The sequence below is a fragment of the Chiloscyllium plagiosum genome, unplaced genomic scaffold (genome assembly GCF_037043375.1).
Source record: "Chiloscyllium plagiosum isolate Xiang-an unplaced genomic scaffold, Cpla_swu_hap1 HiC_scaffold_13, whole genome shotgun sequence".
NCBI classification, from domain to species: Eukaryota; Metazoa; Chordata; class Chondrichthyes; order Orectolobiformes; family Hemiscylliidae; genus Chiloscyllium; species Chiloscyllium plagiosum.
This window is the reverse complement of record NW_028270151.1, coordinates 76,880,980-76,897,071: the sequence shown is the minus strand read 5'-3', so window position 1 is coordinate 76,897,071 and position 16,092 is coordinate 76,880,980. Positions and strand designations below refer to the sequence as shown.

General features: G+C 40.9%; 1 protein-coding gene across 9 annotated transcripts in view; it reads left to right on the top strand.

The window, feature by feature from the left end:
• Positions 1-16,092, top strand: part of amer3 (APC membrane recruitment protein 3) — a 143,345-nt gene that overhangs the window by 1,723 nt on the left and 125,530 nt on the right. The window contains exon 1 of one of the 9 annotated variants that reach the window (XM_087993765.1): positions 9-143. The exons of 6 other annotated variants lie outside the window; for them this stretch is intronic. The gene's annotated coding sequence lies outside the window, so the exon portion shown is untranslated. Of the gene's footprint in view, positions 1-8; positions 144-16,092 lie in introns of those variants that run through there. 2 more of the 9 variants (XM_087993766.1, XM_087993763.1) reach the window with 2 other exon arrangements.

Below are 16,092 nucleotides of genomic sequence, written 5' to 3'. Positions count from 1 at the left end.
TGATTTTAATATCAACAAGGTGCGGAATCCTGTTGAAAGGAGATTTGTAAAGAATGGATGTATTGTGTTATAAATCGAGCCACCTCTGTAGTCAGTCTTGCTCTGGGCACCAGGAGTGATGAAACACAACCCAGCTACCTCAGGTATGTGTGTGCAGAATTACTCGTCTGCTGTCTACTTCCCATGTAAAATGCTTTCTCCATTAAGGTCGGTTGAATAAAGCCCCTGAAATCAGTAGATTTAGTGCGGAATGGACTAAGACGGCTGGTGGAGACCCTATGATAAAATCGGATTGAGGGTTTTGTTTTTGGCCGGTGAAGGTTTTAGGGGCTTGCCTTCCACCATTGTTTGTTTGAATCGATTGTTTTTGCTCGGTCAGTGACCAGTTGCTGCAGTGTCGCCACCTGCCGCGGTGTCAGCTGCTCCTGGGACAGGAGCTGACCTTGGTGCTGAACTGAAATGGCCAGCGCAGCTACCTCAGGTCAATGCGCTTCACACCGACAGACAATCCGTCTTGCTGCCCACAAGCCCCTGTCACCCAACGATTAAAGGCGCTTCTGCAAAGGACAGTTCAAAGGCGAAAATCTCTCGAGCCTCTGTTTATCTTAAAACATTCCGGTGCAGTGAAGAAGCATCGATGAGATTAAAGTGTGTGCTTTGCTCGCCGGACCCCTGATGCATATGTGTGTATTTTTTTGGATGAATTTAGAAATAATTCAACGGCTTGTTACAAAATAACTCGCCTGGTGGACTGGTTCAGGGCCATTTGCAATGCTTAAAAAAACACACACACAATGGAAAATGAAAAGGAAACATATTTATATCAGTGTGTAAACAAATTAGATCCAACAACAGGTTCATTCCGATTTGTTGCAACAGCGTACTCGTAACTGCAAAGTACAATATCAAGCTAAACTGACCATGTGTAACATGCTCCTGAGAAATAGAGTAGATTAGTTCAGTGCCACCAGCTAGTGTTTAAAAGCACAATGCAATTTGCAATTTGCTGTACCTTCCTGTGGAACGCGGCTGCTTTGCTTAACAAAATACCCACACGTTAGTGCAGGAGGATCCTCAGCTTAGTTTTGGTTGTGATAATTTAAATCCAGCTGATCAAGAAAAAAAAAACAAGACACAATGGAATCTGTGTGTTTATTTTGAGCTCCCGTTCAAGCCAGACGACCGACTGGCATACTATCTCAGAAATGTATTCTCATCGGAACAATGGACGTGATTATCTTTTTGCATTCAAATAGGTGACTCCGGTCCACAAGAGAGAGAGAGAAAAAAATCACCCTGCTCCTCGCTACCTCGTTCGCTAATAATGCTATTCTGAACACGTTTCATGCAATTCAAGCATAAATCAGGCTTTTCCATTTTTTTCTGCCTTTTTGGAATCTCGCTCCCATGAGTTGGTAGCAGTGCAGGTAATATTTTAACAATCTTGAGCCTCTACGAGCGTGTTTTAAAATTTACTCCGGAAAAAATTGGGATGGAAATTAATTGCTACATATATTTGGAATGAAGGGATAATCCTGAATCAACAGCGGTACATTACCCTAATAATTTCATAAACTGGAAACACCAATAAACTGGAGATGGAGTCCAATTCACAGTGCATTAGTCAGTGATATTGTAAAAAAAATACAATGCATTAGTTAGTCAGGATTTTTTATTTCATAGTTGTTCAGAACACATAGTTTGTCTTTTGGTTATGCTGTTGTCACAGAACAAATGGGAGAATCTTAATTTAACAGCTTGGAACAATAGAATTTACTGCCTTTTCATTCTGGTGAGATTTATCTCAATACCAGCATATTCATCTTGCTACTATGTGATGGTAGCTCTGCTTGTAGTTATTTCCTGGGATACATTTTTAAGGTTTACTGTAAGCTTCATAGATATTGCAAAACAATGCTTTCCTTGTGCAATATTGTGATGTTGGTCAACAAAATAGACAAGAAATAGTACACAACCTCTTTATGCAAATACAAGCAATATCAGAAGTTCTGTGGTTTGGTAGGGTCATAGAGTCGCAGAGATGAACAATACAGAACCAGACCCTCTGGTTCACCTTATAGATGCTGACCAGATATTCTAAATTAATGTAGTCCCATTTGTTAGCATTTGGCCCATATCCCTCTAAACCATTCCTATTCATATATTCATTTAGATGCCTTTTAAATGTTGTAATTGTACTCACCTCCATCACCTCCTCTGGCCGTTCATTCCATATATGCACCATCCTCTGCATGAGAAAGGTTCCCCGTCAGGTCTCTTTTAAATCTCTCCCCTCTCGTCTTAAACCTATGCCCTCTGGTTTTGGATTCCCCTACCCTGGGGCAAAAAACCTTGCCTATTCATCCTATCCATGCCACTCATGATTTTATAAAATTTTGTAAGGTCACCCTTCAGTCTCTGACACTCCAAGGAAACTAACCCCAGCCTATTCAGCCTCTCCTTATAGCTCAAACCTTCCAACACTGGCAACATCTTTGTAAATCTTTTCTGAACCCTTTCAAATTTCACAATATCCTTCCTATAGCAGGGAGAGCAAAATTGTATGCAATATTCCAAAAGTGGCCTAACCAATGTCCTGTAAGCTGCAATATGATCTCCCAACTCCTATACTCAATGCACTGACCAATAAAGGAAAGCATACCAAAAACTTCACTATCCTATACTCCAACTGCAAGGAACTATGAACCTGCATTCCAAGGTCTCTTTGTTCAGCAACACTCCCCAGGACTTTATCATTAGGTGAATGTGTACTGCCCTGATTTCCCTTTCCAAAATACAGCATCTCACATTTACCTAAACTAAGTTGAAACTTTATTGCTGGAACAGCACAGCAGGTCAGGCAGCATCCAGGGAACAGGAGATTCGACGTTTCGGGCACAGGCCCTTCTTCAGGAATGAGCCATTCCTGAAGAAGGGCCTGTGCCCGAAACGTCGAATCTCCTGTTCCCTGGATGCTGCCTGACCTGCTGTGCTGTTCCAGCAATAAAGTTTCAACTTTGATCTCCAGCATCTGCAGACCTCACTTTCTCCTCGAAGATTTACCTAAACTAAACCCATCTACTATTCCTTAATCATTGGCCATTCTGATCAAGATCCCATTGTACTCTGAGGTAACCTTCTTTGGCTGTCCACTGCACCACCAATTTTGATGTCATCTGCAAACTTACTAACCATACTTCCTATGTTCATATCCAAGTCATTTATTTAAATGACAAAAAAGCAGTGGACCCAGCATTGATCCTTGTGGCATGCCACTGGTCACAGGCCTCCCCACTGTCTGAGAAGCAACCCTTCACCACCACTCTCTGTCTCTTACCTTCAAACCAGTGCTGTATCCAAATGGTGGTAAAGATAAAACAAACCAACCATTTGTACTATAGATGTAGTGAGACCTGCAAAAAGAGAAAATTAGAAAATACTGTTTAGATTCATGGAGTCATGGAGATGTACAGCATGGAAACAGACCCTTCGGTCCAATTAGTCCATGCTGAACAGATACCCTAACTTAATCTAGTCCCATTTGCCAGCATTTAGCCCATATCCCTCTAAACTCTTCCTATTCATATACCCATCCAGATGTATTTTAAATGTTGTAATTGTACCAGTCTCCACTTCCTCCGGCAGCTCATTCCATACACCATCCCCAACATGAAAAAATTGCCCTTAGATCCCTTTTAAATTTTTCCCCTCTCACCCTAAACCTATGCCATCTAGTTCCGGACTCCCCCACCCACAGGGAAAAGACCTTGGGAAATCCAAGGACAGCATAAAAGACTTTGCAAGTATGTTAAGGGGAGATGGTGGCATTGTGGTAATGTCCATGGACTGATAATCTAGACATCCATGGGTTCATATAGCTTAGGGAAAGAAATCTACCTTTCTTAGCCAGTCTGCTCTGGATGTGACAACCAGAGCTATGACTGTTCACTACTGTCTGAAATAGCCTAGCAAACTCAAAAACAAAAACAAGAATTTCTAGAAAGGTTCAGCAGACCTGTCAGCATCTGTGGAGAGAAACCAGTAAACCTTCCTCAGAACCCCATGACCTAGCAAACTATTCTGTTCAAGGAGTTAAGAATTAGCAACAAATTCTGGCCTAGCCTGTGACTTCCATATCCCTTGAAAAGTAAGAGAAAGCAAAGTAAATTTGCTTCAGGTGATGTGCAGCACAAATTCACCAGAATAATGCTAGGGCTGAAAGGGTTAAGATATGTGGCTTTTTTGCATAGATTATGTCCGTATTCATCCGAACATTAAAGCACAAGGATTGGTGTAATTGAGATAATTAAGATATTTTGTACAATATGATTAAGCAGTTAAAGGGAAACTATTTCCTCTGGTGAGACTGTACAGGGATGAACCCTAAATTTAGAACTAGATTATCCAGGATGGTTTTAGGAAGCAGATATTCATATAAAGGTTAATGGAAAGCAAGATTTCTCTTTTCCAAGAAAAAGGTTGATAAGGTTTGGTCAATTTATAAGGTCAAAACTGAGACTAGCTTATTATTATTAGACGAAGGTATTTGTAATTGTGCAAATAAAATTGCTAAGCTGTAGTTAAGGTTTGAGTCAGTTATGATGTCATTGAGTCATAGGTGATTGATTTGCAGAACAGGGTTGAGGGGCTGAATGACCTGATCTTATTTCTAATGTTCATTCCCATATCCCTGCATAGTTTAGGAAAGGAAAACATTGAAAAAGGTAGCAAAATGTTATGTTGTTGTGATCTACTCATATGAACAACAGCCATGGGTGATGTATTATATGGCAGAATGACAGATTACATGCAAATTTGATGTATTTTATTTCCAGTTCAATGACATATCATTGGTTTTGATGTTGAAAACATGGCAATCAATCCTTGAGCCATTATTTTCTTACATTCATGTTAATATATGCAGGGATCAGGTGTTAAACTCTGTAATGCAAATTGGTTCCCTCATTATTATCATTGTGGTTGAAGGACAGAATATTTGAATTATATGTATTTTTCATGACATTGAAAAAACTCTGATCATGCCAGGCAATCACATTGTTTCCATTTAAGATTATTCTACAATTTTCATATTAAGGGTGCATCTGCCCTATAACTGTAATGTTAGCCTGGAGCACTAGTACCAGTACTGAATCAGTATCAGTATCAGTCCGAGGAAAAATTGCTACAAGTTTACCTTTTAAATGTATTTCATTTAAAAAAAATCACTACATGTTTCTGCACAACTTTGCAACAAACATGCAACATTTGTACTTGCTTGCAAATATATGATTTTTTAATGTTAATATATCCCTTTTGATTATTGTCAACTCAATTTAATCTCTGCCATTTTAATCCCTATATATCCATCCCATGCTTCACACTCAGAACATCATGCAGTCCATGTTGGCAATCAATACCTTGTCCAAACATTCTTTCTGATTCCATATTTAGCTATGAATAGGAAACAGTAAAAGAAAGATAAATATACACATGAATCATATGGAATTGGCTAAAGAGTAAGTGCCATCTATAAATTGAGACAAGGACTCCTACAAATTCACATATTTTAGCCAAAAATGCATTAACAGCAAAATGTGTTAACCAGCAAATCACAATTTAGCTGTTTCATAGAAGTCATAACAATAATATGGAAAATAATTTGAGACTTTTTTTAATGAGAAATTAATGATTTTGCAGAGTACTTTTCTAAATTTAGTTTACAATTTTTTTTTTGTCTGAACATTCCTTTTCTTGATATTTTATTTGATTCTAGTTGACATTTTGTATTTGGCTTCAGTGAATTTTTGCATTTAATTTATTGATCTTGTTTCTGAAACAAGCTGATAACTTTGTAAAGTAATAATGGTCAAATCCAGTGCTAGAATCTAAGTTTGATGAAGGAAACTCAATAATCATTGAACCTTGGGACTACTCGTTATGCATATTTACTGTTGCTTTTCCAAGCTATTTTCAAAAACACTGATATGAGGTATCGAATGATATAGTCTCTGTGCTGACATTGTTATCCTCAGGTGTAGTCAGTAATAAGTGAGCGATGCATAAAACAATTTCATTTCCGCAAAACAATGAGTTTTGGTTTAAACAGTTTAAAATTTAGCAAGAATTTGTTTTAATAATCTGATACTCAAATGATTTTGTTGCTTGGTAAGAAACATCTGATTTGAATTTTGCAAGGGAAAGAACTGTAACAAAGGAATTAATTTATGAAATGTATGGAACACTTTTGGGTTATTATTCTCTTCCAGTGCACCAATATAAAATACAATGTGATCCATCTCAGCCTCCTCCAGTGGTCCCCAGCATTACAGATACCATTTTCAGCCAATTCAATTCACTCCACATGATATCCAGAAACGATTGGAGACACTGGATACTGCAGAGGCTACAGGCCCTGTCAACGTTCCCACAATATCATGAAAGATTTGTTTTCCAGAACTTACCACTTCCGTAGCCAAGTTGTTCCATTACAGTTACAATGCTAGCATCTACCTAACAATAGGTAGGCACGGGCGGCACGGTGGCACTGGGCGGCACGGTGGCACAGTGGTTAGCACTGCTGCCTCACAGTGCCAGAGATCCGGGTTCAATTCCCGCCTCAGGCGACTGACTGTGTGGAGTTTGCACGTTCTCCCCGTGTCTGCGTGGGTTTCCTCCGGGTGCTCCGGTTTCCTCCCACAGTCCAAAAGATGTGCAGGGTCAGGTGAATTGGCCATACTAAATTGCCCATAGTGTTAGGTAAGGGGTAAATGTAGGGGTATGGGTGGGTTTCGCTTCGGCGGGTCGGTGTGGACTTGTTGGGCCGAAGGGCCTGTTTCCACACTGTAATCTAATCTAATCTAATCTAATCTAAATATGGAAAATTGCCCAAGAATGTCCTGTCCATAAAAAGCTGAACAAATCCAGTTATCATCCCACCTGTCTACTATATCAGCAGTAAAGTGATGGAAGGTGTCATCAACAGTGCTATCAAGCAGCACCTGTTCAGCAATAACCTGTACAGTGATGCCCAATTTGGGTTCCGTCAGGGCCAATCAACTCCTGACCTCATTACAGCAATGGTTCAAAAGAGTTGAATTCCAGCAGTGAGGTGATAGTGACACCTAAATCAGCACCTACTCATCAATAACCTGTAGAGTGATTATATGTTTTATTGAGCTATATCTCTTGATTAAACTTAAAATATAAGCCATAAGTATTAATTTAACCTGGAGCAGTGTTTTTTAGAGGAATAAGACAGTGCTATTTTCTGGGTCTGTAGATTGAAAGAAGCAAAAATGGCCTTTAGTAGAGTGATATGCTGTTCGGATGTGGGAGTTTAGGGAGAGTTTATGGGCTACTGAGGATTATATCTGCAATAAATGACGCTGGTTGCAAATCCTATCAGATCAAATAGATCGGTTAGAGAGGCAGTTGGAGGCAAGGAGGAATTTACAAGAGCAAGGGGATGTGATGGATGGCAGTTATAGGAAGGGGGGAAAAGTCTCGATATAGTCACATAGATGGGCTAACTGCAGGAAAGATAAGAGAGGTAGGCAGTTAGTGCAGGAGTCTTCTGTGGCTATCCACATTTCAAACAAGTTTTGGGGGTGATGGGTTCACAAGGGAACTAGTACAAACAGCCAAGTTTCTGGTATTAAGATTGGCTCTAATGTAATGAGAGATACGTTGGGTTCCAAGCAATCGACTGTATGAGGGGACTCTCTAGTCCGAGGTACAGACAGACGTTTCTATGGCCAGCGGCGAAAACTCCAACTGGTGTGTTGCTTCTCTGGTGCCAGGATCAAGGATGTCTCAGAGATGTTCTCAAGGGGGACAGGGGCTAGCAGGAGATCATTGTACACATTGGAACCAATGACATAGGAATGGAAAAGGTTGAGATTCTGAAGGGAGATTACATTGACCTCCTTTTTAAATTCCTGTCTAGCTCTTCGAGAGTAGTAATATCTGGATTACTCCCGGTGCTATGAGCTAATGAGGGCAGGTATAGGAGGATAGAGCAGATGAATGCATGGCTGAGGAGCTGGTGTATGGGAGAAGGATTCACATTTTTGGATCATTGAAATTTCTTTTAGGGTAGAAGTAACCTGTACCTAAATTGGAAGGGGACTAATATACTGGCAGGGAGATTTGTTAGAGCTGCTTGGGAGGACTTATACTAGTAAGGTGGTGGGGGGTGGGGGGGTGGGACACAGGGCAATAGTGAGGAAAGATTTCAATCTGACACTGGTACAGTTGAGAACAGAAGTGAGTCAAACAGTCAGGGCAGGCAGGGACAAAGCAGAGAACAAAGTAGAACTGATAAATTAAACTACATTTATTTCAATGCAAGAGATCGAACAGGGAAAGCAGAATAACCCAGGGCAAGGTTAGGAACATGGAACTGGGATATCATAGCAATTACTGAAACATGGCTCAGGGATGGACAGGACTGGCAGCTTAATGTTCCAGGATACAAATGCTATAGGAAGGATAGAAAGGGAGGTAAGAGAGGAGGGGGAGTGGCATTTTGATAAGGGATAGCATTACAGCTGTACTGAGGGAGGATATTCCCAAAAATATATCCAGGGAAGTTATTTGGGTGGAACTGAGAAATAAGAAAGGGATGATCACCTTATTGATATTGTATTATATCACCCAATATAATACAATATTGGGATTGTATTATAGACCCGCTAATAAGCAGCAGGAAATTGAGAAACAAACTTGTAAGGAGATCTCAGTTATCTGTAAGAATAATAGGATGATTATAGTATGGGATTTTAACTTTCCAACCATAGACTGGGACTGCCATAGTGTTGAGGATTTAGATGGAGAGGAATTTTTGAAGTGTGCACAGGAAAATTTTCTGATTCAGTATGTGGATTACCTATGAGAGAAGGGGCAAAACTTGACCTACTCTTGGGAAATAAGGCAGGGCACGAAACTGAGGTGTCAGTGGGGGAGCACTTTGGGGCCAGTGACCATAATTCTATTAGCTTTAAAATAGTGATGCAAAAGGATAGACAGATCTAAAAGTTGAAGTTCTAAATTGGAGAAAGGGCAATTTTGACGGTATCGGGCAAGAACTTTCAAAATCTGATTGGGCGCAGATGTTCATAGGTAAAGGGACGGCTGGAAAATGGGAAGCCTTCAGAAATGAGATAACGAGAGTCCAGAGAAAGTATATTCCTGTTACAGTGAAAGGAAAGACTGGTAGGTATAGGGATTGCTGGTAGACTAAAGAAATTGAGGTTTTGGTTAAGAAAAATAAGGAAGCATATGTCAGGTATAGACAGGATAGATCGAGTGAATCCTTAGAAGAGTATAAAGGCAGTAGGAGTATACTTAAGAGAGAAATCAGGAGGGCAAAAAGGGGACATGAGATAGATTTGGCAAATAGAGTTAAGGAGAATCCAAAGGGTTTTTACAAATACATTAAGGACAATAGGGTAACTAGGGAGAGAATTGGGCCCCTCAAAGATCAGCAAGGTGGCCTTTGTGTGGAGCCGCAGGAGATGGGGCAGATACGAAACGAGTATTTGCATCAGTATTTACTGTGGGAAAGGACATGGAAGATATAGAACGTAGGGAAATAGATAGTGACATCTTGAAAAATATTGATATTACAAAAGAGGAAGTGCTGGATGCCTCAAAATGCATAAAAGTGGATAAATCTCCAGGACCTGATCAGATTACCCTAGAACTCTGTAGGAAGCTAGAGAAGTGATTGCTGGGCCTTTTACTCAGATATATGTATCATCGGTAGTCACAGGTGAAGTGCCGAAAGACTGGAGGTTGGCTAACGTGATGCCACTGTTTAAGAAGGGTGGTAAGGACAAGCCAGGGAAGTATAGACCGGTGAGCCTGACGTCAATGGTGGGCAAGTTGTTGGAGGGAATCCTGAGGGACAGGATGTACATGTATTTGAAAAAGCAAGGACTGATTTGGGATAGTCAACATGGCTTTGTGCGTGGGAAATCATGTCTCACACACTTAATTGAGTTTTTTGAAGAAGTAACAAAGAGGATTGATGAGGGCAGAGTGATGGACGTGATCTATATGGACTTCAGTAAGGTATTCATCAAGGTTCCCCATGGGAGACTGGTTAGCAAGGTTAGATCTCATTGAATGCAGGGAGAACTAACCATTTAGATATGGAACTGGCTCAAAGGTAGAAGACAGAGGGTGATGGTGGAGGGTTGTTTTTCAACTGGAAGCCTGTGACCAATGGAGTGCCACCAGGATAGTACTGGGTCCATTACTTTTCATCATTTATATAGATGATTTGGATGTGAGCATAAGAGGTATATTTAGTAAGTTTGCAGAAGACTCCAAAATTGGAGGTGTAGTGGACAGCGAAGAAGATTACCTCAGATTACAACAGGATCTGGACTCGATGGACCAATGGGCTGAGAAGTAGCAGATGGTGTTTAATTTAGATAAATATGAGGTACTGCGTATTAGGAAAGCAGGACTTATACACTTAATGGTAAGGTCCGAGGGAGTGTTGCTGAACAGAGACCTTGGTGTGCAGGTTCATAGCTCCTTGAAAGTGGAGTCACAGGTAGGTAGGATAGTGAAGAAGGTGTATGGTCCGCTTTCCTTTATAGGTCAGAGTATCGAGTACAGGAGTTGGGAGGTCATGTTGCGGCTGTACAGGACATTGGTTAGGCTACTGTTGGAATATTGCGTGCAATTCTGGTCTCCTTCCTATCGGAAAGATGTCGTGAAACTTGAAAGGGTTCAGAAAAGATTTACAAGCATGTTGCCAGGGTTGGAGGATTTGAGCTCTAGGGAGAGGTTGAATGGGCTAGGACTGTTTTCCCTGGAGCATTGGAAGGTGAGGGATGACCTTATAGAGGTTTATAAAATCATGGGGGGGCATGGATAGAATAAACAGGCAAAGTCTTTTCCCTGGGGTTGGGAGTCCAGACCTAGATTTAGGATGAGAGGGGAAAGATATAAAAGAGACCTAAAGGACAACCTTTTCACGCAGAGGGTGGTATGTATATGGAAAGAGCTGCCAGAGGATGTAGTGAAGGCTAGTATAATTGCAACTTTTAAAAGGCATCTGGATGGGTATATGAATAGGAAGGGTATGGAGGGATATGGGCAGGTGCTGGCAAGTGGGACTAGATTGGGTTGGGATATCTGGTCAGCATGGATGATTTGGACTGAAGGGTCTGTTTCCATGCTGTACATCTCTGTGACTCTGTGACTCTATGCTGTTGTCCTGACTTTTTTTTTCTCCAAAGTTACAAAACAATGCAACAGCATACAAAACAGTAATTGCTGCTCCTGGAATTCGAGAAAATCACCTCCAAGAAGTAAAATACCTCAAAAAAAAGGTGCAGCTGTTACAGCCAGAAATCTTTCCCATCCTCCATCTTGGATTACCCAGAATCCTATTTCCCTTGACTTCAAGACTGCATTTGACCAAGCATGGCCTTAAGGAGCCCTAGCAAAACTAGAATCAATGGGGATCAGGGAGCAAACTTTCCACTGCTTCAAGTCATACCTGATAAATAAGAGAATGATCATGGTTGTTGGAAGTCAGCCATCTCAGTGCCAGGGCATCTCTGTGGGAGTTCCTCAGAGTAATGTCCTCGGCCCAATAATTTTCATCTGCTTCATCAATGACTTTCCCTCCATCGTAAGGCCACAATTAGGAATGTTCACAGATGACTGCATAATATTCGGCACTATTCATGACTTCTCAGATATTGAAGCAATCCATGTTCAAATGCAACCAGGATTTGGTTGTCAAGTGGCAAGTAACATCGGTGCCACACAAATGTCAGGCTATGACCATCACCAATAAGAGACAATCTAACCACCACTCTTGACATTCAATAGTGTTATCATCACTGAATTCGCCACTATCAACATCCTGGGGGCTGTCACTGACCAGAAACTCAACTAGACTCAACATGTTCATACAGTGATTACAAGAGCAGGTCAGAGGCTAGGAATACTGCATCGAGTAACTCATCTCCTGACTCCCCAAAGCCCATCCACTATCTGTCAGGCTCAAGTAAGAGGGTGATGGAATACTCCCACTGGCCTGACTGAGTGCATTCCCAACAACAATCAAGAAGCTTGACACCATTCAGGACAAAGCAGCCCACTTGATTGGCAGTATGTTCACAAGCATCCACTCCCTCCATCACTGACGCTCGGTAGCAGCAGTGCGTTCTATCTACAAGATGCACTGCAGACTGTACTTTCCAAACCCATGATCACTTCCATTTAGAAGGACAAGGGCAACAGATATATGGGAACACTGCCACCTTCAAGTTCCTCTCCAAGCCACTTACCATCCTGACTTGGAAGTATATTTTGTTCCTTCACTGTCACTGGGTCAAAATCCTGGAATTTCTCCCCAATGGCATTGTGGGTCAACCCACAGCAGGTGGATTGCAGCAGTTCACCAACTTCTCAAGGGCAACTAGGGATGGGCAATAAATGCTGGCACAGCCAGCAATGCCCACATCCCACCAATGAATAAAAAAATTCAAACTCAGATGGAGAAAGGTCACCTTGACTGGCAATGACTGAACAGAGGAAAGTATTTAGCAGCCACTGCCATTGGTCACAGTCATGCTGCAAATTTCCAAGTAGATCAAAAGAAATTTGAATTACGCAAAAAATTCACATAGATTTGTTGATAATGTCTAAATGTTTCTCAATGAGGACCAGGGGTAGAGTCTACAGATAAAATAACAGATAAGGCCAGATATTACCAAAAGGAATATAAAAATAAAACTAAAGATCTGGTCTGACTTTTATGTGTGTGTCATTTTCAAGACGTTACGTGGAGAGGTTTCCTCTATGTGCCATAATGACTTTTCGCAAACAGTCATCTGCTGCTATTCACATTAATTATGCGTCTAGGCTCCATGTTACACTTTGTGTTGAATTGTATGGTCATAGAGGCAGAATTGCTCGCAAATGCCAGGACCTTCTGATGTTGACATTACAAGTATCACATTTAAAACCAACTCTGCATCAATTCAAATAGTGCGTGGCAGGAAATGGCCTTCAAAATCTGTTGCCCAATGCTAATTATGGAGGAGAATGACTGATGCATTAATTAATTGATAAGAATGTGGAGACCCTGTGGCCATGGAGAAGAGGACCATCTTTTTTCCTGTAGACCATAGCACCAAACATTGCTAGCCTGGACTGAGATAGCCACTCATGTCAGTCCAGTGTCCCCATTGAGAAGAAACCCCCAGCAATGGAGAGAAAAGGTCAATGACCTTTTGCACTTTGTAAGGGCATGAGCCAGCATCTTTACTCTGTTATCTCACACTGAATCTAACTGTGCCATTGCACACACCTTTACCAATGCTAATGGTCTCCCACTCTCACTATTGCATGCAGCATCTTCACACAAGGGCTCTCATCCTCCTAAACTATAAAGCCTTCCTGCCCTCTGCACTACTTACTCACTCATTGGTTACATCTGTCCTATTCCTGCCTCACCAGCTTTCCAGCCACTCAATTCCTCCTTTAGATAGGATACTGGTGACTTGTAAAACTATTCCATCTCACAGTAATCCATGCCTTTCCACATTAGATCAGATCCTGCCCTTATTTTGGGAGTTGGTCTTGTTCAGAGTTATTATCCCCTCCAGGTATCCCAGTGAAATAGTTTCAATCCCCACATCTGAGATTCCCATATTCCCCAACCAGCATAGACTGCCCCTAGTAACCACTTTGATGCTTATTGTCTAAACTCTAGGACTGCTTATGGCCAACCCTCTTGACTGAGATCAGATGATACTTTTGACTGAATGCGGCTGAACCTACTGACTGAGCAAAGTTCCATTTCACTTGAGAAAGCCTAATCCCTTTCAATTTCCTGTGTGGAATTTGCATATTCTTCCCGTGTCTGTGTGGGCTTCCTCTGTGTGCTCTGGATTCATACCACAGATGTGCAGCTTAGGTGGATTGGCCTTGCTAAACTGCCAATAATGTCCAGGAACATGCAGGTTACGTGAATTACCCATGGGAAATGCAGGATTACAGGGATATAGGATGGGGTAGGTCTGGGTGGTTATCGGCTGAATGGCCTGCTTCCACACTGCAGGGTTTCTATGATTTTATGAATTGCAAACTGCAGAGAAATAAGATGATATTTGCAAAGAGTGAAATGCAGATACATGGAAATAAGGTCTGAGGTGCTTACAAATGTAATCACCATCTAGCCATTGAAACCTCAAAGGGAATGTCATACTTTTGTTCCGAATGACAAGAATCTCAATTTTATTGCTTTTGTATGTGTTCTTCCAAGTTTTTCACCATGGCTTATGCTGCTCAAAGGTTGGGGAAAAATCTACCATCTGTATCAGAATCCGTGCAGCATTCAAAACAAAGCAGATAAATTGAGGGTGCAAATGGAAATAAACCTGTATGATCTGTTAGCCACTTTAAATACATGGCTGCAGAATGACATGGATTTGTACCCAGATATTAAAAGGCATAGGATATTTAGCAAGATCTGGAATCAGATGGAGAAGAGTGGCTCTGTTAGTTAATCATGGCATTAGCATGTAACAGAGGGATGACCAAATTTCAGGAAATAAAGGTGTAGAAACGGCTTGAGAAGTAATAGAGGCAAAAATTTAGTTGTGACTGTTGTGGTTCTGTTCGCCGAGCTGGAAGTTTTTGTTGCAAACGTTTCGTCCCCTGGCTAGGCGACATCATCAGTGCTTGGGAGCCTCCTGCGAAGCGCTTCTTTGATGTTTCCTCCGGTGTTTATAGTGGTCTGTCCCTGCCGCTTCCGGTTGTCAATTTCAGCTGTCCGCTGTAGTGGTTGGTATATTGGGTCCAAGTCGATGTGTTTGTTGATGGAGTTTGTGGATGTAGGGTGGGAAGAGGTGTAATCCAGGTTAAAAAAAATTCTTAAGGAGGGTTGTGAGTCTTTGGAACTCTTTTTCTGAAAAAGCATTGGAATTAGAGCCTTTGATTATTCTTAGGGAGGAAGTGACAGATGCCTGGTAATTGAGGGGGCGAAAAATTATTGGCAATCAGTGGGAAAGTGGATTTGAGGCTACAGTAAGTTTAACCATGATTTTACTAAATCTTAGATCAGGCTTGAGGGGCCAAATGACTTACTCCTTTTCATTCTTTGATTTTCTATTCACAATCTGACCTTTCATCTTTGATGATTGACTGATGAGCTGAAAGTTTTGTTCAAAATTTCTCCCCTGGCTGTGATGGTTTAACACAAACTGCATAGGTACAAATGAGCAGCATCACTGAAAAAAAAATCCACAATCATAGAAGTGGTGGGTAAAGGGAATAAATGATGTGGAAGTGAAGTCTTCTTGAAGACAGATTATGGATCGTCTTGTGAATTTAGTCCCTCTGACATACGGCAAAATCAATATAATAAAAGGTCAATGAAAATATATGCAAAGTCAAAATGTTAGATATAAAGAACTATTCACAAGAAAGTATTATGCAAACCCTGCAACAATATTTTTATTCACTATGAAAACATACACTTTGGTCACCCTCAGAAGCTGAGTATTTTATTTTCAGAAAGTCAGTCAGTCCATATGAGCTAATAAGTAAATTGGTCCAGATATTTTAAATCAACCTATTCAGGCATGTTGTCATTAGGGGGGATTTAAATCTGGGTCATTTGGCTCAGGGATAGGGAAATTACCATTGCATCACAACAGTCGCTGACTCTGGATACTCATGGGCAGTTACAACTAACTTGGTTAATGATATCAATTCTTGACTCCTCATGCAGACAGAATGCCTATGTATTAGCAAGGCAATGAATACTGTAGTTTTCAGTACATCCTTATTGCATAGTGAGGTGGAAACAAAAGATTTGGAATCACAATTATTTTGATATAATTTAAAGTTAAAAGAAACTGTCAACATGCCTCTTAGCCATCTGTGAATTCATAGTATCACTATGGGGTAGTTAAAGTAATTGATGTTTATGTAAAATCACAAGTCCTGAATGGGTCTTGGTTGCCTTATCTTTGTATCTAATATAAAAGGATTTATTTAATTTCAACTACTGAAAATGCAAATATCCTGCAAATCAAAGTCACAAGCTTTTGC